Here is a 24496-nt window from a genome sequence, read left to right as displayed (position 1 = left end):
CCACCCAGACCTCTACCCTATCCCTGTAACCCTGCATTTCCCATGACTAACCCACAATAGCCTGCACATCCCTGAATATTATGAGCAATTTAGCACAGCCAATCCACCCTAACCTGACATCTTCGTAGGAAACCGGAGCACCTGCAGGAAACTCACGCAGACACGGGGAGAAAGTGCAAACTCCGCACAACTACTCACCTGAGAGTGGGTCCCTGGCATTGTGAAGCAGCGGTGCCAACCACGGAGCCACAGTGCCACCGAAATTACCTGCAGGCTTACTGTTGAATTTGCATCTACCGCTCCTTTTTGCAATCTGTGCATTTCTGCTCATTTCAAATTACTGTGTCTAAAAGCATTTTGCCTCATCTCCCAATTTTGTCAAATTGCTTCGGAACTCTGCTGCCATTTCCTCTCCCTCAGTCTCCTAACTCAAAACATCTTATCTACTCTCTCCAGAATTTGAACATCTTTTTTAAGATTCCCAGCTTTAAGTAACATATGTCAATCTCTCTAATCTCTTGATTCAGTTGGAATCCCTCATCTCTGGTATCATTTGAGTAAATCCTGACTCTATTCTCTATAAAACTTTAACATCCGCTCAACTTGGGTGGTCCCCAGAACTGTGAACAAAATTCTCGCCTTAACAATGACTTACAAGGATTTTACATGGCTGCCTGGCTTTTGTATTGTAATGGTCCGAACTTAACACTGTGAAAGTAGCTGGGTTTTGAATGATCACATGCAAATTTCTAGTTGTGACACTCACTAGCAGCTTGTCAGTTGATTATTTGCAAACACTGAATGATACATCACTCTAGCATTGCAGCCTGTGCCACTGTAGTTGCTGTGGAAAACAGTGACTGAGAAAGGGTACAATTCACTACCTCATTTTCCTCACCTCTTCCAATATGCTTCTGAAAAGTCAGCTGTCAGTAGCTCCTTTCCCCTTGTCAGTGCCAGCCCCCGATGACTCTCATAGCATCCGGCAGCAGAGATATGGATACCTAACAGGTTGGGGTACAGTGGTCAGTACAGAAGGTTATATGGATGTTTCCATCTGACAAGCATAGCCAAGCCAGCATGGAAGGCTAATAACATACGATTATAGAATTATCAAGCTCTAGGACCTCTGAGTTGGTGACCCCATCCCAGCAAGGGATGCCCAAGAACATATCTGAGGCAAGCCGTTCAGCCTTTTCATGATGAAGAGCTTATGCTCGAAATGTCGACTGTCCTGCTCCTTGGATGCTGCCTGCCCGGCTGTGCTTTTCCAGCGCCACACTGTTTGACAGCCTTTTCCCCTGTCCAGCATATATCCACTGTGGAAGAGTCCACTGGCAACATAGGCTGAGGACTGCCATAGTTTGCTATTTTGGATCAGCTTGCTGTCGTTCCACGCTCGCTTATTCCAACTTGGAAAGAGTTTCATACAAGTTTAAATATTGATGTAAAATTAACTGCATTATGTGCAATTGTGGAGATTATACAAAGTGAACTTCCGCAAACACATGTTCCTTCCAAGCCCCAGAGCTGCTCATGTTGGCAGTTCACTGTTCGTCGGTGATTACAGCTAAAATGAGGGCTTCCCAATTCATCTATTTCTGCAGAATTGCAGTTATATCAACAGATTGATGGTTATAAGGATCATAGGAGGAACCCCAGAGGTGCGGAGCATTATGGAGTGGTTGCAATCCTCATGTACCTCATATGCAATCCTCTTGTGCAATCCTCTGCATATACCTCACTGTGGTATGCAGTTTGGCAAAATTGAAGTCTTCCACCAAAAAGGATCAGCTGGCCACCATGATGCTGTGCCCCATTCCAAACGTTCTGGTGTTAACTCTCAATTTCAAGACCAATCGCTTTTGAACTGAGTGGAACTATGCTTTTTTTTTTGTGAAGAAATCACAGATTCAGTTGGTTTACATGCATGAGCAGTAAATGATTGATCACACAACTCCCCAGTCAGAATAAGGACTATGTATCACACTTGGGTGGAGCATAAAGACCGACATGGACTGGTTGAGCTGAGTGGCCTGTTTCCTGTATAAGGCATACTGAGGGAAGGCATTTGAAATAAATTTGAAGCCTAGTCCCAGTCAACGGTCTCAGGTGGACATGGAAGAACCCAAGATATCTTTTCAATGATAAACAGAGCTGTTCTGCCCACTGTCCTGGCAATAACTTATCCCTTAACCAATGGCCATACAAACACATCATCTATCTATTATCACATTGTTATTTGTGGAACTTCCTTATGTATAAATTGGTAACCATGTCTCTGTACAAAATAACAGCAACTATGACTTCCAAAGGACACTATTAGCTTTTTTTTAGAATCCCTATAGTGTGGAAACAGGCCATTTGGCCCAACAAATCCACACCAACTCTCTGAAGAGTATCCCACTCAGACCCATTCCCCTACCCTCTTACTTTACATTTACCTCTGACTAATGCACCAAACTACACATCCCTGAACGCTATGGGATATTCAGCATGGCCAATTCACCTAACCTGCTCATCTTTGGACTGTGGTGAAAACCAGAGCACCTGGAGAAAACCCACACAGGCATGGAGCGAATGTACAAACTCCACACAGTTGTCCAAAGCTGAAATCGAACATAGGTGCCACCCCAAAGCTTTGGAGAGTTTTGGGACGAACTAAAGTTATGAAAAGCAGCACTATATAAATGCAAATCATCTTCCTTTTCTTTTTAGCTTATGGGGTGTGCGTGTTTATAAACTAAGCCACATGAGAAACTGTCCAACCAGCCTCTAAGCTGCTGAGTCAAAGTTTCCAAACATTGCACAGATCCAACCACAAATATGTCTGTCAAATCTTCAACATGTGCTGTACATTACTGTTGCTAGCAATCCTGTGGCAAAAGACCTAGCGACAGAGGAAGAGGAAGCTTAACTGCTTTGTAGTGCAGAAAAGAGTTACAGAAGAAGTCAGTTTTATTGAAGATTTGCAATATTAAGTGGCAAACTTATGGGATAGGCAACCTGAGGCACCACGGCAGCAAATTTCCTTCTTTAATGGGATTGTTCTCATCGGAAAAATACCCTGGTTTCCAAAGCTGCATGACCATTGATTGCATGTCACAACCTGTGTGTCTGTAAATATTGCTTCAGCAAGTTGAATCCAATGCACACAAAGCAGCAATAACAGTAAACGAAACAGCACGTCATCCCATTGGATTTATGCCTCTTACATATTCCCAGGGGTGAGAAAGCCAATGACCACTGGTCATTGGTACAGGTGCATAACACAGCACCTGTATAAACCCCTTCTGGGATCTCTTCATGGACCTGTCCTGTACTACACAGAGGGTCTCATGTCACCTCACTGATCAAGATCAAACATTTACTGATGTGTGCCCAGTGTTGTCCTTGTCGTTTTGATGTGCCAGAGGAATGCCTTCAATTAGCAGAATGCTGCATTTCCTCTCATCCACACCATTTTAACTCAGCACAGCTGCAAGGGCAGCACAGTGGCTCAGTGGTTAGCACTGCCGCCTCACAGTGCTAGGGACCTAGGTTCGATTCCAGCCTTGGGTAACTGTCTCTGTGGAGCTTGTACCATTTCCCTGCGTCTGTGTGGCTTGCTTCCTACAGTCCAACGATGGGACGGTTAGGGATTCTATGAAAGTCAGTTTGAAATTCCTTTACACAGCCAATGTCCCCTCTCCTGAGAGGGTTCTGAAGGCAGATTCATTTGTGGGACTGAATAAGCACTTGAAGAGAGAGAGAGAGAGAGAGATAAAAAGCAGGGCTACAAGGAAGGGGTGGAAAAGTGGGAAGAGCTGAGTTGCCCTCACAGAGAGCTGGCATGGACACAACTGGCTGAGTGGCCTCCTATGCATGCTGGAAATGGTTATATTGCTTGTCCAGTTGGCATTGAGCTTTGCCAGAGCACTGCAACAGGCCTGAGACAGGAATGTTGGCGTGGGAACAGGGTGCTGTGTTGGAATGGCTGTCTCAGCCTACTGCCGTGCTCCAGTGTATTTCAGTGCAAGCAGGAGGAACAACACCTCATCTCCCGCTGAGGTACTTTACTGCCTTCAGGACTCAATACTGACTTTAACAATTTCAGAATGTGAACACGTTCATCCATGTTTGTTCGTGAATAGGAGAGGTTTGGAGGGATATGGGTCAGGAGCAGGCAGGTGGGGCTACTTTAGTTTGGGATTATGGTTGACATGGACTGGTTGGATGAAGGGTCTGTTTCCTATGACTCTATGTTTGTTTGTCTCCCTCAAGGTCCTGCTTTGTTTGTTGGCTCCCAACAGCCAACCTATTTTCAACCATTTACACTTCTCATTAACTCCCTCCCAGACAGCATTTATCTCTCTGGCTTATTGTCCCTCTTTGCTTACCCATCCCTTTGCTTACCCATCTCCCTCTCTCTGTCTCTGTCTCTCTCTCTCTCTCTCTGTGTCTCTTTCTCTCTCTGGGCAGCTTCTCCATGTATTCTATTCACCCCAACATCAGCATAAATACACTCACTTTCCCAGTTATTTTCTGCTCTGACGAAAGGTTGTTGGACTGGAAATGGTAATGCCTTTTCTCATTGCAGATGCTGAGTTCTGCTGAGTTTCTCCAGCATTTGCTGTTTTAGTTCCCCCAGCCATCTGTCCTGGTGGCTCCTCCTTTGACTCGGTGTCATCCTTTTAGTCTGACTACGTTCAAGAGAAGTGTCCTGTCATCCTTTATAGGTGCTATATCAATGTCGTTCTTATTGTGCATTGCAGATAAAGCACAGGGGGGGGTGGGGGGTTGGCGGGGTGGGGGTAAGAAAAGGGCTGCATTGCAAAAGGTGCAGCCCAGTAGCCAGCTCCCTGGTATCCCTTCCCCTTGTCTCATTGGTTAAAGTGATTACTTTCCCTACCCATTGATTCCACTCTCATTCAGTCCATGCCCTGAGAAGTGCCAGGTTTTGATGAGGCACTGCAAAGTTAAAGAAACAGACTTGAATGTAAACCACGGGCGCTTTCAGTGTCACCAAAGAACACAAGGAGAGGAAAAATAAAGCCTCCCTCTGTGATCTGTCTTCAACGGTTTAATACATTCGGGAAAAGAGAGGAAAGTAAATTTTAGTAGAGAAAACGTTCGACAATTTGAACTGCATAACCTCCGTGAAAACTCCAGCAATATTAACAAAGCATTTGCAATAACTTTCTGTTGCCTTTTAAATCTACACTGAACTTTCTCTTGCTGCTGGTTTTTGTTGCAGAGCTGGCCTAAGCACAGGGCTGTGTTTCCTGTTCTGCACTCACACACCAGCTTTCAAAGCGAAGGACCTTTGGCCTCCCAGGTATGTGTTTATCAAGGGTACATCCAGCTGGCTTTATTTGATTTTGATAACATTGCACAGCAGTTCAAACAGTTTTATCAAAGTAAATGAACATGCGCAGCTGCACTTGAGAGCAAATTTTGCCAATAACTGTTGAAAGAATTCAACGAAGTAGAAAGATCCAGTGCCAGAAACAATTCTCTCACTTCAGAAAATTAGATTTCACCAGTGATTTTTCCTTTGAGAACCCAAGAATAATAGCAAAACTCCAAGTAAAGGAGGATGAAAAGCTACCTCCCACTGTGGATGTGTTTGTCTTGAATTGTTGGTGCGATGTAAAATGAAATTTATTTTCTTAATAACGGTATAGTCAGGGTGCTGGGCTGTAAGTTCTCAGGGACTTGTCTGTCTCTAAGGGACGATGAGAATGGTTACTGGCAAATATTAAATTCATCTGGTTACAGCATATTGGGTTACCCTGAACTACCTTCAGAAAGTATGAGCATCTACTCACTTGTGGTTTGTTGCAATTTCGAATCTGTCTCCCCTTCACTACTGTATGCTCTGGTTCCTGTTGGCTATTAGCTGACTGCCTTCCAGCCATTATTCCAAGTGGATGTTCTACATATGTGTGTGTGCCTTGGTGATGAATATTGCAAAAGGTGGGGAAGAGAACTCATATCAATCCCATCCATTATACCCCTCTCCAAACACACCGGCAGCATACCCACACTGAGGAATGGAATGTTTGTATGTAATATTTAGTTGCAATAAATGTCTGTTTGGATTCTTCAATACCACAATGTGAACACCCACTTTCTTACTTTATGGGAAATAATGTAAGCTTTGCTACATCCTGTTAGAAACAAAATCACATGATTTGTTAATCTCATTATAATTAGCCCTGATTATCTCTAATCTTTTCCTTATATTACTCTTTCACCATATTCTCCTTCCCCATGCCTAACCCATTCATTTATGTCGAGAGTGTGGTGTTGGAAAACCACTTCAGGAATGATTCCTGATCCAGGGCTTTTGCCCAAAACATCGATTCTCCTGCCCCTTGGATGCTGCCTGACCTGCTGTGCTTTTCTAGCGCCACACTCTTGACTCTAAACTCCAGCATCTGCAGTCCTCACTTTCACCATTCATTTATGTTACTACTCTTGAAAAAAAATCTCCCTCAAGTCTCTTAATACTGTATTTAAATTCCCAGTAGGCTGGCCTTTGGTCTAATTTATCATGAATTGTAGCACTGGGAGATATTGATATTGAGGAATGTTGGTCAGGGCCCTCCAGGTAGCGATAGGCCCAGAGCCTGGACTCTTGGCAACAGTAGGCCTGGAGCCTGGGCTTTTTGTGATATCGGCGAGGCTGCAGCGGCTGGAGAGCTGGGGTCTCCTGGGAGGCATTGGTGTCACCACCACTGCTCACTGAGCAGGACTCCTTGAGGACCAGAAAACCTCGCAGAAGACCTAAAGCTTTGCTTCGGTCTGAAGATAAACTCTTATTTAAGTAATTTCTTCTTATTCTTATTGTAACTCAAAATGGTGCTGGATTGTGGTGACAAAACACTTTTCATTATATCTTCAAGATATATGTGACAATAAATCATTCATCCATAGATAAATCAGACCATCTTTGATGCCCTCCTCCCTACTCAAACCATTAAATCTCTTTCATCTAAAGCATTCTTTTGGTATACACTCATCAATGTATCATCCATCTAACTAACCTCGGCATCTGCAACCACATAGTCTTATTTCGCTTACATCTGGGTGGCACGGTGGTTCAATGGTTAGCATTGCAGCCTCACCGCACCAGAGTTCCAGGTTCGATTCCAGCCTCGGGAGACTGTCTGTGTGGAGTTTGCACATTCTCCCTGTGTCTGCGTGGGTTTGCTCTGGTTTCCTCCCACAGTCCAAAGATGTGCAGGTCAGGTGAATTGGCCATGTTAAATTGCCCATAGTGTTAGGTGCATTAGTCAGAGTGAAATGGGTCTGGGTGGGTTACTCTTCGGAGGGTCGATGTGGAGTTGTTGGGCCAAAGGGCCTGTTTGCACACTGTAGGGAATCTAATCTAATCTGAAGGATCTATGTTGAACACCTTTTGTATGGAACTGGTTTGACCAGCCATTCCCATAGCTTTAGATCATAGAGGCATTTTCTCTTGTCTAACCCTACAATGCTCCTAGGCATCTACTTCATTCTGACCTTTGTGCATTTTCAATTGCTTCATCATTAATAGTTACAATGTAGTTAACCCTATTGCAGTACCTTCAGCTCAGAGACTCTGTGCTCTGGAATTACCTTCCTGTCTCTGTCTGCCTTTCGTTTCTCCTTGACAATGCTCCTCAAAGCTTATCTCTTTGACTAAGCATTGCGTCATCTGTTCTCACGCCACCTTATGTGGCTTGAAATGGCTCAATGTCTGACTAGGAATGGAATGAATTGTTGGGCGGTGGTGGAGGAGTTGCAAGGCAGGGGTGTGACCACACAGCACCGCGACCTTATTGAATGGTGGAGCAGTCTGGAGGAGCTGAAAGGTCTATTCCTGCTCCTAGCTCATATTTCTTTGGTCGACGTCAGATAGCATTTGTTAAAACCCTATAAAGAACTGTGGGTTCTTTCATTATGTTAACGGTGCTATATAAATGAAAGTTGTTGCACTGCTCAATACCATACTAGCATGGCAGACCTTAATGGTCCCAGCGTTATCTTTTGTTACTGTTCTGATCTGTGCCACTCTGACCAATAACATTTTGTTCCTAACAAATGTTAAATTTTCATACGAGAAATGAGATTCCTTTGAATTGAAGTTCCTTTGTGTATGCCATGAATGAAGTTGATAAGTCTCCTTCCAGTCTTCTTCAAATACTGTGTGTTACGTACACCAGGCTGCACAAACAGTAACTGCTGGAAAAGCTCAACAGGTCTGGCAGCATCTGTGGAGAGAAATCAGAGTTAATGTTTCAGGTCCAGTGACCCTTCCCCAGAATGCCAGGCTAGTTGTCTGAAAAGTAGCAAATACCACACTGTCAAGATGATATGTCAATGGCTAAAGGATTATATTCACAGTTAATTACACAGAGACAGAAAAATATTGTGACATATTGCTGGGACAATTGCTGGAAAAACCACAATGGTTCAATCAGTCCTAAATGATTTAAATGTTTCTTCAAAATATATGTCCAAGGTAGTTTGATAATTTACCAACTTCTTGTGGAAAAGAATTTTGTGGACCTCTCAACCCTATCTTTGTATACAGCTGATGATATCTGTCCAGGGGATTAATTATAGTTGTTCGTCTAAACTCCGTTGAAACAAAAGATAAGTAGCAGTGATGGCCTTTCTGCATCCAACTAAGTGCTTTTAGCCAGAGCTACTAATGTTGAGATATTAGGCTGTTATAACTCAATGAATTCTTGTGAAAAGCAACACATGTCCATACCCAAAGATCCTTGATCCATTCTGCACAACCAAGGGATTGTATTCAATCACTGTGCTCTTTTTCACTTATCCAGGAACTATGCCAATAGTTCCTCATTGTGTCACCTTATCCAACCAGACCCAACTTGCCAAGTAATCAACACTCTTTTCTCTTGTAATTATAGTTGTTGCAATCCCAAAATGGCGACGTCTCCACCTACTGATGCTACCTTGGTTGCTGTATTCCTCCAGCCTCCTGCCTGCCTACTTTGGATTCCAGCATCTGCAGTATTTTTTTGTCTCTAACGTTTTGAAATTTGGCATTCTTACGCTTGTCCTGATGAAGTGCAAGATAAAAAGCCTTGTCAGTCTTGAATTTTTCAGCAATATCCGAGTTCTGTACTACCACGTGTTAGCAATCCCATCCTCAGCATAACAGTAAAATGATATTGTGATGTGACAGCAAACCTGATGGGCAGGGTTGTGGGTGGAGGGGTGTTTGACTTCATCTATCTCTGGCTCAGGAAAGGGAAAAAGAAAACATACACAGCCTCAAATGCATGTAAATATAGTTTTGCTCAAGGAAGAGATGCCTTTGATTTGTTTGGACAGAGTTTGTATGTTTGTTTCCTTGATAAGCTACTGTACAGAACTGAACTGCATTGGTGACTACAGAGGTACCTTAATTATCTGAATGTTGATTATCCATAATCAACATAATATCCGAACAAGACTGCTTGGTTAAACTGTGTTATCCAGCATTCGATTATCCGAGCAAGTACTCCTCGCACGTGTCAGTCGGATAATTGAGGTTCCTCTGTATATATATTAAAAGATATTTTGATGCATGAAGCATATTTTTGAAATTAAAAAAGGAAGCAGTAAGTTAAGTATGTAAAATAAAGCCTAATCAGATTTGTGGTCAAAGGAAGCAAAGTGATATAATATCCAAAGAATTATTGCGTTTGATGATTTGTATCATTGTTTGTTATTATTTAATATATGCTGGTATGCATTTATAAACACATGTGGTGTTTGATTGGCACTGCATATGCTTTGTTTCGGTTATTCATGGGATGTGACTGTCACCAGCAAAGTCAGCAATTAACCCCCATCTCTAATTTCTCTTGAGACAGTGGTGATGAGCCACCAATTTAATCTTGTAGTCCCAGTGGCATAGGAGCATCAATAGTACTCTTAGACAGGGAGTTCCAGAATCTTAACTCAGCAACTGCAATGTCGTTCCAAGTCAAGATAGTTGGTGGCTTGAAAGGGAATTCGCAGTTAGTGGGATTCCTGCTGCTGGTCTGGAGCCATGAAAGACCTTCCTTAAAGGGAATTAGTGATCCCGATGGATGTTTCTGACAATCCAGCAGACTTGTGGTCTGCAGCTAGCTTCTTATCCCAGGTTTTGCCTTGAAATTGAATTGAAATTTCCTCAGTTGCCATGGCAGGATTTGATCTCATGTCTCTGGGTTATTCATCCAAGCCTTTCAATTACTAAGCTAGTAACATAACCAGCATTCCATGAAATACATGAGTCTTCACTCAACATTGAGTGGACAACTGGCTACTGCATACTATGACACTGTAATGATGTGTTGAGAACATTCAAGGTCTCAAGCAAATTGTAACTCCCACTGATTAAAAGTTCTCAACGCGTGAGGGGTTCACGAGAAATGGAGGGGAAATTTGTTCAGAAGCTGTTGGCTCTGCACACTCCTATGTTGATTCCCCAAGCTTCACAGTGAGATGCTACCAATATGACTCACACAGCTTTCCCCATTGATCTAATTAGAGAACACCTCACAGGTTGCACTTCAGGTAACAGAAGCACAACAGTAACAGGGACAACAGGTAACCAGGAAAGCCACTAGAATATTAGCCTTTATTTCAAGAAGGTTGGAATACAAGTGTGCAACTGTACAAGGTGCTGGAGAGACCATGTCTGGAGCACTGTGAGCAGTTTTAGTCCTTTTATTTAAGGGAAGAATAGAGGCAGTTCAAAGAAGGTTCATTAGGATGATCCGGTACGGAGGGATTGTCTTATGAGCAAAGGCTAAACAGGTTGGGACATTACTCACTGGAATTTAGAAGAATGGGAGGTGATCTCATTAAAACATATCAGATTCTTAAGGTGTTTGACAGTGTTAATGCTGAGAGGAGTTTCCACTCATGGGAGAGTCAAGGACCAGAGGGTATAGTCTCAGAATAAAGGGGCACCAATTTAAGACTGAGGTGCGAAGCAATTTTTCTCTTAGATGGTTGTGTGCTTTTGGAACTCCTTGCCACAGAGAGCTGTGGGGAAGAGTTCTTCTGTATATTTAAAGCTGGCATAGATTCTTGATCAGTCGGGGGAATCAAGGGTTGTGGGGGAAAGTGGGCATATGGAATGTCTGATCAGCCATGACCTTATTGAATGGCAGAGCAGGCTGGAGGGGCTGAATGGCCTGCTCCTGCTCCTGTTTCTTATAATCTTATTATCAGACCCCATGGAATCAAGGCAAGTCTCCACAGCAACGCTTGAAGAATCGCTACAGGACTAAATTTCCCCTATAAAGAGTCCAACAGTACAGAAGGAAGCCATTTGGTCTATCATGCCTATGATCGTGCCTCCTTGAAAGGATACCCAATTAGTATCTTCTCCCTGCTCTTTACTTCATAACCTCTTTCCTTTTCCATATCCATGTAATTGCTCTTTGAAACATACTATTGATTTTGCTTTCAGACAGTACAGTGCACATCACAACAATTTAATGTGTTAACAAAAAAGTTCTTCACAATTCACTGCTCGTTATCAATAGTCACACCAGTGGAAACCATTTTCCTTTTCCTCGATGGAATTCTTCTTCTGATCTTCATAGTTACTCTATCAAACCCCTTGCAGATTTAAACACCTCCATTAAATCTTTATTACATTCTCAACTCTAAGGAGAAAAAGAAAGCAACTTCTGATGCAACTGAATTCCCTCACCACCCTGTCCCCTTTGCATCATTACCAATGCCTTACTGATAATATTAAACTTCTGTGATGACTGGAGTTCCAACTCACTCAAGTGTAACAATTGTTTAATTACGCAATCATGATTTTCAAAGGAAGAGTTGATTAGATGACACTGTTTGGCCTATTGTCTTACATTTGCAGCAAGCAAGTGTCAGGAGGTAAATGTTTACAATAGTGTTGACACCCACAAAAGAGTCACAATAACTCATTGTGCTTTCTGCATAGGTCTTCTTGTTATGGCTTACCTAACTCTTGTTGTTGCTGTATTATAAGCACCAATCAATACATCAACCACAGAGAATGTTTTATTCAAAGCGTCTTGGTCCAGTTCGAGGCTCAGTGGTTTTTTTAAAAGATGACAGTACTGGAAATATAATTTCAATATTTCTACTGTATTTCTTCTAGTTTGTAACACAATTCACAATTGTTTTAAAGAGGGATGTTGGTGGCCCACTAAACTTCAGGGATAGTTTGCGATTCGTTAGAATGGAAAGCGTCATGTAAGTATTGCTATGGCATCCATTATGGCTGACCATCTCAAAAACAACTTAACACACAAATGTAGCCTTAGAAACTACAGAGCCGCAATTTAGATGTACGGTAAAGTGAGCAGTACTTTAAAAAAAACTTTCTTGCATTTACATAGCATTCCCCCCCCCCAAGGAAGTAACTTCACGGGAGTGTTATTAACTAAATGTTGTCTTCCAGTTACAGAATGGGATATTAAAGCAGATGACCAGGCATTTTGTCAAACAGATAGATTTTAAGGAGCACCTTAATGAAGGAGAGGTAGAGAGTTGGAGAAATTTGGACAAGAAATTTAGAGATTTTAATGTCAAGGTTGGAGTGATTAATATTGGAAAAAGTGACAGACTCAAAATTGAAGAGGCACAGAGATTGATGAAGGCTATATGGCTCGAGGGAGTTGCAGAGATTAGGAATGTGAGACCTTGGAGAGACTTGAAGAAATGGTTAAGACTTGACAAAGGAAGACTTTGTGTGACCATTGGCAAATGTAGTGTCAGGCGATCACCATTTGATTCCAGACAGAATATTGACAGAGCTTAATTAGGAGAAGTTTAATTTTACAAGCAACATAGAAAGGAAGTGGGCCTGAATTTTTGGATTTGTCAAGCCTACAGGGTAACCAATGTGCAGTTTCAACAGCAGATGAGCCGAGATTAGAGAATCATACTAATGGGAAGAAAGGGTTTTGATACACAGACAACAGTACTCAGAGAGAAAAAATTGATCTGATCCATTGGAGTGGACTCTACGTAAAGCAAGCCAGGATCAGTGTCCTGGTTAATTGTCCATATCCAGACTGGTGACCAGAGCTTTAAACTAACAGGTATATTGTTTGGATGAAGGGAGACTTAGAAATCCGAGGAGAAATTGTCAAGACAACATAACAGTGTAGCAATATGGGTGAATACAAGCAAGTTGGGCAGGAAGGGGGAGAGAATTTACCAGGAATAGTGCAACAGCAAATAAGGTGCATGTAGGCAGTTACAGCAACAAAACGCGATACTAAAGGCTCTTCATCTAGATATGAGTTTAAATGCGAAACATCCGCAACAGTTAATGGTGGTATTAATTGAGATAAACAATTTAGATCTAATTCCTAATACAGAGCAACGGTTACATGGCGACACCACTTGGGAAATTAATATTCCAAAGTACACAATATTCCAAAATGACAGATAAAATGGCAGAGGAAGAGGGTTAGCCCTGAAACTAAAGGAGTGCTGTGATGTGCTGTGGCTTAATGCCTGTGAATACTTACAACATATGTATGCATGTAGGGAATCGGGTTCTTGTCATGCCAAATACCTTGGAGTTTATTAATAACACTATTTGCATTTACTCAGGGAGAGGTCACAACCACAGGAACCCCTCAGGATGCATAGGGTCCAGAGATTTACACTCCAACCTGATAAAATAGGCAGTTAGTGATGTCAGTAAGAATCAGATATTTTGAGGTTATTCCATAGTTCATCTTTAGAAACAGCAATGAAATAATTCATTTGTTATTTTTTGATGGTTTTCTTGGAGGGAAGAATGTTGGCAGGGACACTGGAAGAAGTGTTGTTGACGTTCTACAGAACAGATGCATATCATGCAAATTTTCAGGGTTATTTTATTTGCATATGTTGTCTTTTAGCATAGATCTGAACTAATGACATCTCTGCTTTCTGCAGATTGTAACACTGAGAGCTTATACCTATCGCCTTGTACATTTACAACCACCCAATCATGCCCAAGTTACATAATTACTCTGAAATGCTAAGATCATTTACTTTACTTCTAAGATAACGATCCCACTGTCAATGTGTTTGCTAACGATTCCCAATGAGAAGGGTTTTGGCATATAATTCATTAAACAAATTTGGTCAAAATTAAATTCCTAAATATTCACCATTTTTATGCGGCTTTTTATGAGTTAGCTCCTATTGTGCTGGCAGAGTATGTACACAGGTGCATTTTGTGGTCACAAATTGTGGACTGTTCAAACTCAGTCTGTGAACTTAAACTGAGAGAACAAATTTATTTTCATTGAAGCAGGTTAGCATTACATTAGGGTAACTCAAGTGCTAACAAAAGCTACCAACATGTCCTTAATGACTTTTGCCTCCAACTGCAGAAGGTGTAACACCTTATAGAGGTATATAAAATCATGAAGGGCATGGGTAGGGTAAATAGACAATGTATTTTCCCAGGCGTGCGGGCGTCTGGAACTAGAGGGCACAGGTTTAGGGTGAGAGGGGAAGAATTTAAAAGGGACCTAAGGGACAACTTTTCGTGTAGTGGGTGGTGTGTGTATAGAATGACCTGCCAGAGGAATTGGTAGTGGCTGGTATAATTACAGCATTTAAAAGGCATCTGGATGGTTAATTGAATAGGAAGGGTTTAGAGGGATATGGGCCAAGCGCTGGTAAATGGGACTAGATTAATTTAGAGTTAATCTGGTCAGCATGGACGAGTTGGACTGAAGGGTCTGTTTCCATGCTGTACATTTCAATGACTCCATGACTCTAAACATAGCAGAACTTGTTGGAAAAAACTCAGCAGGTCAGGCAGCTTCTGTGGAAAGAAGAACAGAATTACTGTTTCGGGTCCAGATCAGAAGCTTGTACCTTGCTACCTTGAAGTAGCTTCATTGTTCATAAATATTTGTTATATTAAGTCATGGAACACCAACTGGGCTGTCTGAAACCTTCAAGACTGTGTTTGGAAGTTTGTAGAGTAGATTTGGCTCTCATAGATTTTGTGAATATTTCATTCTGTCAACCATTTCACCACGTCTTCTGTTTTAGGAGGTGTCATTTTCACAACTCAACTCAACTGGGATAGGTATGTAATATGAGAGACCCATAATGAACCAGTCTGGTGGAGTCTGAGCAGTGTACTTCTCCTGTGCTTTGTAACATGCTGTGCAGTGTACTTTGCCTGCAGAAAATAAAGAAGATAGAGTTGTTACTACTTGGAGCTTGAAGCAGTGGGTGAGCTTGAAAATTCAAGCACAATCTTCAGGAATTGGAAAACTTGACTATAACCACACAAAGTCAAGAGTGTGTTGCTGGGAAAGCACAGCAGGCCAGGCAGCATCCGAGGAGCAGGAGAATTGACTTTTTGGGCATAAGCCTTTCACAGAGATGAAGCTTGTGGGCTGAGGAGTTGAGAGATAAATGGAATGGGGGCATGGGTGGGGTTGGGGGAAGGTAGCTGAGAAAGCGATAGGTGGATGAAGCTGAGGGAGAAGGTGATAGGTCGGGGGGGGGTGGTGGGGCAGTGATGGGCAGGTCCAGAGGGCGGTGCCGAGTTGGAAGCTTAGGAATGGGATAATGCGGAGGGAGGGGAAATGAGTAAGCTGTTGAAATCTACATTTATCCCGTGTGGTTGCAGGGTCCCAAGGCGGAATATGAGGTGTTCTTCCTCCAGACATCAGATGATAATGGTTTGACAGTGGAGGAGGCCCAGGACCTGCATGTCCTTGACTTCAACTCCCCCTCCCACAATGTCAAGGACATGCAGGTCCTGTGCCTCCTCCACTGCCAAACTGTCACCACCTGATGCCTGGAGGAGGAACACCTCATACGCGGGATTTAGAGTGAGGAGATTGGAAGAGTGACATGTGTGGCTGTGCATCTGGAGTTTGGGAAGTTTGTTTACAATTAATTAAGAAAAAATCTTAATTATTAAATGTTTCCAGGCAACACGATTTAGTCATGCTTTCCTACGCCACCTTTGGTAATGACGCAGTTTTATCTTTTTTTTAATGAAAAACATGGAATTTCCTATGTGGACAATTATTCTCGATATACAAGTAACAGCAATGATAAATGAAGAAAACAATTTTTAAAAATTCTATACAAGTGCAGAAGGTATTTTTGCTATGTGACTGTATCATCTCGCAAAGTCGGTAGACAGAATGTAAAAGGAGCTTTTGAAAATCAAAAGGTGGCCTTCAAGAAAATCTGACAATAAATTCTTGAATGAAAACTTTGAACCCGCCACCTACACACCTCACTTACCTATCTACTTCACCCAACTACCCACTTATCCATTCATTACAATTCTTTCAAAGACTGAACATTCAAATTGTAACCAGGCAGGTCGCCCATAAAATAATTGATTTATGATGAGTTTTGATAAAGTGGCCATAAACTAAGGCATGCTGGGAAAAAAAAGCCAGTTTGACTAACATGATGCCAATAAGCATCATGCAGAACTCAGACAGGCTGCAGCTGCCCACAGATGGCTTGCCAACAAACCTGAAAGCTGCAGACCCTGCAATACACACCTCAAGTTGGACTCGAATGGGACAATGAGATGTCACTCTTGGGACAATCAGGAGCATAGAGTTGGACACGGAGACGCCTAGCACCCTTATTTGCAGGAAGCTACCTGCACCCAGCACCTACTATGATGGGCACCTAAGGGTCACCCTGCCATCGACGTGCCAACCCCTGAGTGGGTCCGATCGATGAGGGTAATCAAACATGATTAATTCATTGGAAGATACTCAAGACCCTCCTAGAAAGGCACAAAGACTTTGGAGTATAAGAATTGCTGTCAAACCACGCTCAGGGTGGTAACTCGTGAATAACCACCGAATGAGAAGACACCCCTAAGACCCTCGGAAGAAGACCAGATGACATCACCATGTGGAGCCCGGCCAAGTTCTCGTGTGGTGGTATATGATTGTACAAAGTTAAGTTAAAGCATAAGATGGTTTGTAATGTTTATCGTTAGTTTATAATATACTTTATTGTTCCAACATTAATTGTGTTGGATAACATGTATTATTGTGTATCATTATTAAGAGTTGACTCACAGTTCTTTTGCTGAATGTAAGAAGTTAAACACACATTGTGCAGGTGCAACAAAATACTTACCAGAGTATGACAGCTAGTATCCTAAAATATGAGTGTGTTCTCTTTCCCTCTAAATCTAGTCCTCTCTGACAGAGATCTCTTGCTGTGCATTTCTTTGACAGGCAGGACTAGAAGATCCTGGAAGAAATGTGCGAACTGGGAAAATCTCCATGTGACGCAGCAATGGGCAATGCACATAACATTTTCACGGCTCAGAACGTTCAGGCCATTCGGTGCTTCTGCATACAAATCCCGCAAAAGAATACAAGAAAAGATCACCTCACATTGCTCTCGGAGATGAAATATTTGTCTTTAGGACAGCATTGCTGGAACTCCTGGCTTCTTCAGAAAGGTCAAGGTTCATCTGGTTTCCATTGACTGCACTGCAATAGAATAGCAGCATTTTCTGTTTTACTCTGAAGTACACCATTGATTATTCCCTATGGCAGAAGTCGCAAAAGGTGAAGCCTTTATATTTCATTTGCTTTGGTACAGGTGCACTTGAGATTACAAAACCTGCATTATTTGACAACAAGGTCTTATGGTTCAATAACTAGTGCCCCTGAACCTATTTGAGGACTTGATAACCAAGTAGGGTGCATTCGGAATGTGGCCATACAGATTGAGTATTGACTTTGAAATCTTGTCAATTCAAAGTTAAAAATCACACGACACCAGGTTATAGCCCAACAGGTTTATTTTGCAGCACTAACTTTTGGAGCTCCGTTCCTTCATCAGGAACAACCACCTGATGAAGGAGTGACGCTCCGAAAGCTAGTGCTTCCAAATAAACCTGTTGGACTATAACCTGGTGTTGTGTGATTTTTAACTTGGTCCACCCCAGTCCAACCTGGCACGTCCAAGTCTTGTCAATACAAGTGGATGGCAAGTAATAAGACCGGGAGTGATTATTCATCATCTTTGTGATAAAACCGATTTAAGCCTCTCCCATTGCTATTTGTAGCTCCAGGTTACAACATACATGTAAAAATGCACAATGCTACGGTAATATGGATCCCTGGGGAACAATTTGTTTGGATCAGATTTGTGCCAACAGCACATGTTTCAATCCCCTGTTCTGCATGTACATTCGGGACTCGCCTCATTTAGCCTAAAGCTGTGGGTCATACATGTTTTTGGATAAAGAAGTGAAGAAGAAGAATTTGCTGTCACCAAAAAGCAGATTGTCAATCGGAGGAAGATTGCTTAATGATATAATCAACTGCCTGACACCGCTATTGGAAACTGTAGAGAGAACTGTGAGTTTGCTCTATGCAATAGACTAGAAGACTATTGGCCCTATTTCAGCAGCATGCAACCAGATGTGCACAGTCTCATGTTTTCTGCTTTATACATCTATATTTGGTATCCAATTCATAGGGCACCCAGTTTGGACTTAAAGAATGAAGAGAATTGAAATGTTCATTGTATAACAGTTTCTATTAAAACCTCCCGTGTTTAACCAGTAAACGTGTTCATTCTACCCCCTTTGCCTATCCAGGTAAAGTCTAAGCCTTGTATAACTTATCTGGCAGTTTGGTAACTTCAATACAAATAAACTGCCACAAATGGGTGGAATGTACATGAATTCACAAACATTCATTCACACACATACATGGGCACACATACATGTGCAACCACATGTACGTGTAGACACACGACCACATGCACACACAGCCACACATACACATGCACACACATCAAACTTGTATCTTGCTGAGAGAGGTAGATGAATTGAAAAATTGATCAAGTTAGACAGCCTTAGTACAGTTCTTAAAAGATTGTCCACTGTCTGAATGTACTTTTGCTGTAGATTTATCATCTTTGTTGCATTCTGATGTTTGCCTTGGGATAACAGAATGAAATGGGGATGCTAAAATGACATGACAATTTTTCTCAGCAATCCAATGACAAAAAACTCAATGCACTCAAAACCATAAATTGTCCCCAGACTAGCAAAGAAAATCTTTAACTTCCACATAACCATGACTTTGAAATGCCAATTACTTGAATGTGAACAGAGGGTTTGAGCATTCTATTATTTGATATTTATATGAACAAATCTTCAAAAGGTTTATTGCAGCATTAATGCCCACACTCAACGTGACTGAAATATGCTCATGACCTTATAGTAAGGTAGTGAGAGAGTGCAGAGTAAGCTTAAGATTCGTATTAAACTTATGTAAGGACAATTTTGAGTGTATAAGGCCAAATCTGGCAAAAGTGACCTGGAAAATTAGGTTGAGGTCAAGCTTGCAGAGATGCAATAGCAGATATTTAAATAGATATTAATCATTTCACATAGAGAGTGGTAGGAGCTTGGAATCCAAGCCAGAAGAGGTGGTGGAAGCAGGCAGACTGGCAACATTAAAGAGGGATCTGGATGGTGACATGAACAGGGAGGGAATATGGACTAAATAAGGACAGAAGATTTGTCCTTTAGTTTAGTTAGGGCATGATGGTTGGCACAGGCTTGGAGGGCTGAAGGGCCTGTTCCTGGGCTGTACTTTGCTTTTATTCTTTTCGCTCTATTTCGGAAAGATACATTCCAGTGCAAAAGACACATTCCTGTGGGAAAGCTGCACCGTTTATAGCTAACTGAGGAGGTAAAAAATAATCAAACTGAAAGAAAAAACATACGGTTCACAGCAGATTAGTACCAAGAGTCCCACTTTGGCCTAAGCCCCAAGATGTTAGTAAGGAGGAATTTGCAGGTTTCCGAGAACTGGGTGTGCCCCTATTTCTGAAGCATAAGTCAACACCAGGTGGTCTGTCCTGTATAATTCTTTATAGGCTTTGCTGTAGCATTGTTACAACTGAATGGTTTGCTAGATGGTTCCATAGAATGTTTAAGAATTTAACAACTTTGCTGTTGTTCTGGAATCACACGTAAGCCACAATAAATAATAATGGCAAATTTAATTCCTAAAACAACTTTAGTATATCAGATGGATTTTTATAATAATTAACTATTACTGAGACTACCTTTTAATTCCAGATTCAAGGATCAAATTTAAATTTACAGGGTGCAATGTCAGATTTAAATCCAGGTCTCAGCTTGACCAGTGACATTATTGCCAAACCACAAGTTCCCCTTTCATTAAAAGAGGTGTTTCCATGGAGAAAGTAGGGGTCCTTTCTCTACAAGCGACAGGAAAATGTTCAAGCTATATACTTTGTTAAATCAGCAGGAGCTCCAGGAGTCTGTAGGTCCCTATTGCTTCCTTTAAGGCAATGTCATTCTCAATCTGGCTCAAATTCCCAACCAACGAGCACTTATTTCTCCTGTAGTATAAGTTGTTGTTGTTGCTTAAAATTTGGCATTCTTGCATTTGTCCTGATGAATCTTGGAGTATAATGATTAACCTTGCTAATAGTAATGTTTCAGACAGCTTTTGAAGCACCTAATCGAAGATGATCATATACTGGAATCAGCCTGATGTAGTGAAATCTGGACCGTGGTGGTACACAGTTTAGCATTTGGCTACATTTAAAATTCAACCCTCTCTGGGAATGAATCTATGTTTCTTAATTTTGCCTTAAGTGATGTGAATCTTCATTAAATCATTGCACAACGGTACGGGGACAGAAATTGAATAGAAATGTTTAGCACTTAATTTTTGGTGTAAAACTTTGGGAAAGAGTGTAAAAGAAAGACATACAATTTTTATATAGTTCCTTTTCGTATCCTGAGAGCACTGTTAAGCACTTTTGAAATGAAGTCACCATTGTCTTTTTGCTGCTCTTACATTACCAAGCATGCATCACAATTCTTGTGAATAACAAGGAGATAATGGTTAGATAATCTATGTTTGTGGAATTGATCGAGGTAAATACTGACCAGGACTCTGGCAAGAATTCCCTTCAAAATTGAGATGTAGATACCTCCATCTTTACTTATTTGGGCAGTCTGGAACTTGACTTAACATATCGTCTGAAAGACAGCACCTATGAAAGTACTGGATTTGTGATGAAAATTTAAAATATTTTGTTTGGGAATATGTATTCTTAAATAGATTTGGAAGTGAGCATAAGAGGATGGTTAGTAAGTTTGCAGATGACACCAAAATTGGAGATGTGGTGAACAGTGAAGAAGGTGACCTCCAATTATAATGGGATCTTGATCAGATAGGCCTATGGGCTGAGAAGTGGCAGGTGGCGTTTAATTTAGATAAATGCGAGGTGCTGCATTTTGGGAAAGCAAATCTTAGCAGGACTTATACACTTAATGGTAAGGTCCTAGGGGGTGTTGCTGAATAAAGAGACCTTGGAGCGCAGGTTCATAGCTCCTTGAAAGTGGAGTCGCAGGTAGATAGGATAATGAAGAAGGTGTTTGGTATGCTTTCCTTTATTGAACTTTTAAACGTGTGGTGGCTTTAGCACGGTTACATTGCCAACACTTTGAATGCTATTTCTAAAGTGCTATTACACTGCATTATAGAAGAACTGATTGTTAATCAAAGCCAGAAACAAAGTATTAGCCAGTCAGGCCTTCAGTAGTTAATGTCAATGCATACTTGCTCACATACACACGATGCGCATTCGCACGTGCACACACAGACATGCATATTTTCTCACAAATGCACACACACACATGCACACACATACATTTTCACATACATGCAGGGATATTGGTATGCATATGCACAGCAGAAACATGTGCACACGCATGCACAAATGCAAGAACACAAGAGCAGGCAGATCTCAAAGAAGACATGGTGGATGGCAATTTGCAGTCCCAATCCTGGCTGGTCCTTCTCTCCCTGGTCTAGGTATCTGTGGTATCTAGATAATGTGATTCATTAGTTTTTTTTTATTCAATGTGCTGAACATCAAAAACAATATTAGTAAGGAAAGCTCTGCTGCCCAGAAGAGTTGGCATTGGGATGTTAAAATTGGATGAAGAATTCTAAACAGGGAAGGCAAAAGCCATATGCTGTGGTCAGTTGGAATGTGCACTTGGATCTGTTGGGCATCCAGAGTTGGCTGTAAATACATTGACTGCACCTAGAAATACTCAGACTGTAAAGCTGTCAATGTTTAGTCTGTTAATAGCAGAGGCAGATTGCTTTATACACATTAAAGCTTTTGAGATATTAAAAGTCCACAATTATGCAACTAGTTTGAGAATTTTGATTAAATTTGAAAATAAAGAGTGAAAAGTTTTTAACATATAAATAAATAATTGTGAACTATCCTAATGTGTCACTTTGTGCCTGAAAGCAATTTGCCTTAATCTGTAGTGTAATGCTACTAGGCTGAATGTTTGCAAAGAATTAATTCAAAAGGACCAATATTTTATTAACTTCATTTAAAATTTAATTGGCAAGTTAATTAAGAATAAGGTGATGAATATATTCTCCAGCAACTGAATGGATTTTGGTTCAATGGACCCCATGGAGAATAGGACACAAACATTGATGTGAACTATCAGCAAGAGTAGGCCGTTTGCCCACTTGAACTGGCTCCACAATTCAATAAGATCATGATCGATCTGATTACTCTGCAATACCACTTAGCCCTTGATAACAATTCACCTTTTCCATTTTTAATTAGTATTCCATGAATCTGCTCCATAAATCTGCTGTTTCTTTGCCAGTAACTAATGTTCTATGCACTGTGGGACCACCTACACCAGCCATGCCACCCACTTTTATCCAGCTCAAACCTTCACTGCCTCTCATTCTAAGAGAAAACACCGACAATAGGGCAGAAAGAGCCCAGACAGATGGAGGGGTGCCCATCATTAGTTACCTCAGCCCCTATGAGAAAGAATCCTGGCCGTCTCAGGGCCTCTCCTATGGGGCTGCCAAGACATTCATGTCCCACCAACTAAGTAACCACCCCTTGTCATTCCACTAGAAATCTCACAGTCAACCCCACTGTCAGCGTCACTCTAACCATTGGCTCCTTCAGTTTTTCTCTCTCTTGCACCTGAAGGTACCAGTGAGATGTCCACGGCCTCAGCACAGAAATGGTTGGCTCTGCTACTTCCTCGGCCTCTAAGGGCAGCATGGTTGCTCAGTGGTTAGCACTGCTGCCTCATAGCGCCAGGGACCCGTGTTCAATTCCAGCCTCGGGCGACTGTCTGTGTGGAGTTTGCTCATTCTCCCCTGTCTGCGTGGGTTTCATCGGATGCTTCAGTTTCATCCCACGGTCAAAAGGTGTGCAGCTTAGGTGGATTGGCTGTGGTAAATGCAGAGGTTATGGGGTTAGTGTGGATGGGATGCTCTTTGGAATGTGGTGCAGACTCAGTGGGCTGAATGGCCTCTGTCTGCACTCTAGAGATTTTGTGAACATCATTTCTGTACTCTCTCCAAAACCTCTTTCTGCACTGTTGGGATTCTATGACTTCTAAGCATACAAAGAACTCAAAGGAAACATTCTCTCGATGTCTACCGTCTTCCGGCCAGCTCAGGTACTGACACCTTGATGCAAATGTGAGGTTTTGAGGGTCTATGGGCACGACATGATGGGAACTTCACTGTAACAGAAGAAGAAAGGCTTCCAGGCCATTGGCACAATACCAGAGACCTGCCCAGCCCCGGGAAGGAGAGTACTCTGTGGCAACAGCAATCAGGGACCTTATCAACATAGAGTCATAGACTCATACAACACGGACACAAACCCTACCGCCCAGTGTGTCTATACAGCCCAAGTTTCCTAACTGAACTTGTCCCATTTACAGGCATTTGGCCCATCCTTCTAAACCTTTCCTATCCATGAACCTGGGACTGTGTGTAATGTTATTCCCTTTAATCGGTGGGTCCTGCAGACCCTTCTCTCACATGGCAAGACACTTGCCCCTCACCTACTCCATGTTGTGGTGGAAGTCATTTTCCATTCCCATTTTTGAATTCCAGATAAAAGAAAGGTGACGGTGAGTATTCTCCGGTCAATGGCTTCCAGCCTCTCTCTCTCTCTACATCAGGCTGCAGAAATCCACAGCCCTTTCTGTCAATCCCATAGGCCTCAGACCTCTCACAGGTCCCCAGCCAACCTGTCTGCATGGGTCTGCTGGCCATTACACCTGAATAAGATTCCTAAAGAAAGGTTACAACCGAAAGGTTGACTTCTCCACCTCCTGATGCTATCTGGCTTGCTATGTTCTTCCAGCCTCCTGCCTGCCTACTTTGGATTCCAGCATTGGCAGTTTTTTTTTGTCTCTGGCCATTACACCCTTGTGTATGAGGGGGCAATGCCACGTCACACTCTGTGCTCCCAACCCTTTGGAGCCTGGCCGTCAATATAGACAATGGAGAATTCCAACAACTCAATGTCATCCATCATTTCAGGCTGCAGGGCAATAGTGAAAAGGCATTCAAGAAGGTCTGTTAGAATGAAACAAATGTCAGCTTAGATCGGTTGAACAATCCCACTGGCCATGCAA

General features: G+C 42.0%; 1 long non-coding RNA gene across 1 annotated transcript in view; it reads right to left on the bottom strand.

Annotated features, from left to right (window-relative positions):
* Positions 1–24496, bottom strand: part of LOC148149187 (uncharacterized) — a 304419-nt gene that overhangs the window by 14560 nt on the left and 265363 nt on the right. Inside the window, exon 5 of the long non-coding RNA XR_015758203.1 lies at positions 8088–8240. This is a non-coding gene — a long non-coding RNA (uncharacterized LOC148149187). The remainder of the gene's footprint in view (positions 1–8087; positions 8241–24496) is intronic.

Source organism: Chiloscyllium plagiosum, unplaced genomic scaffold, assembly GCF_037043375.1.
Source record: "Chiloscyllium plagiosum isolate Xiang-an unplaced genomic scaffold, Cpla_swu_hap1 HiC_scaffold_9, whole genome shotgun sequence".
In the NCBI taxonomy this organism is placed as follows: Eukaryota; Metazoa; Chordata; class Chondrichthyes; order Orectolobiformes; family Hemiscylliidae; genus Chiloscyllium; species Chiloscyllium plagiosum.
The sequence above is the reverse complement of the archived record's forward strand: the minus strand, read 5'-3'. Positions and strand labels throughout refer to the sequence as shown.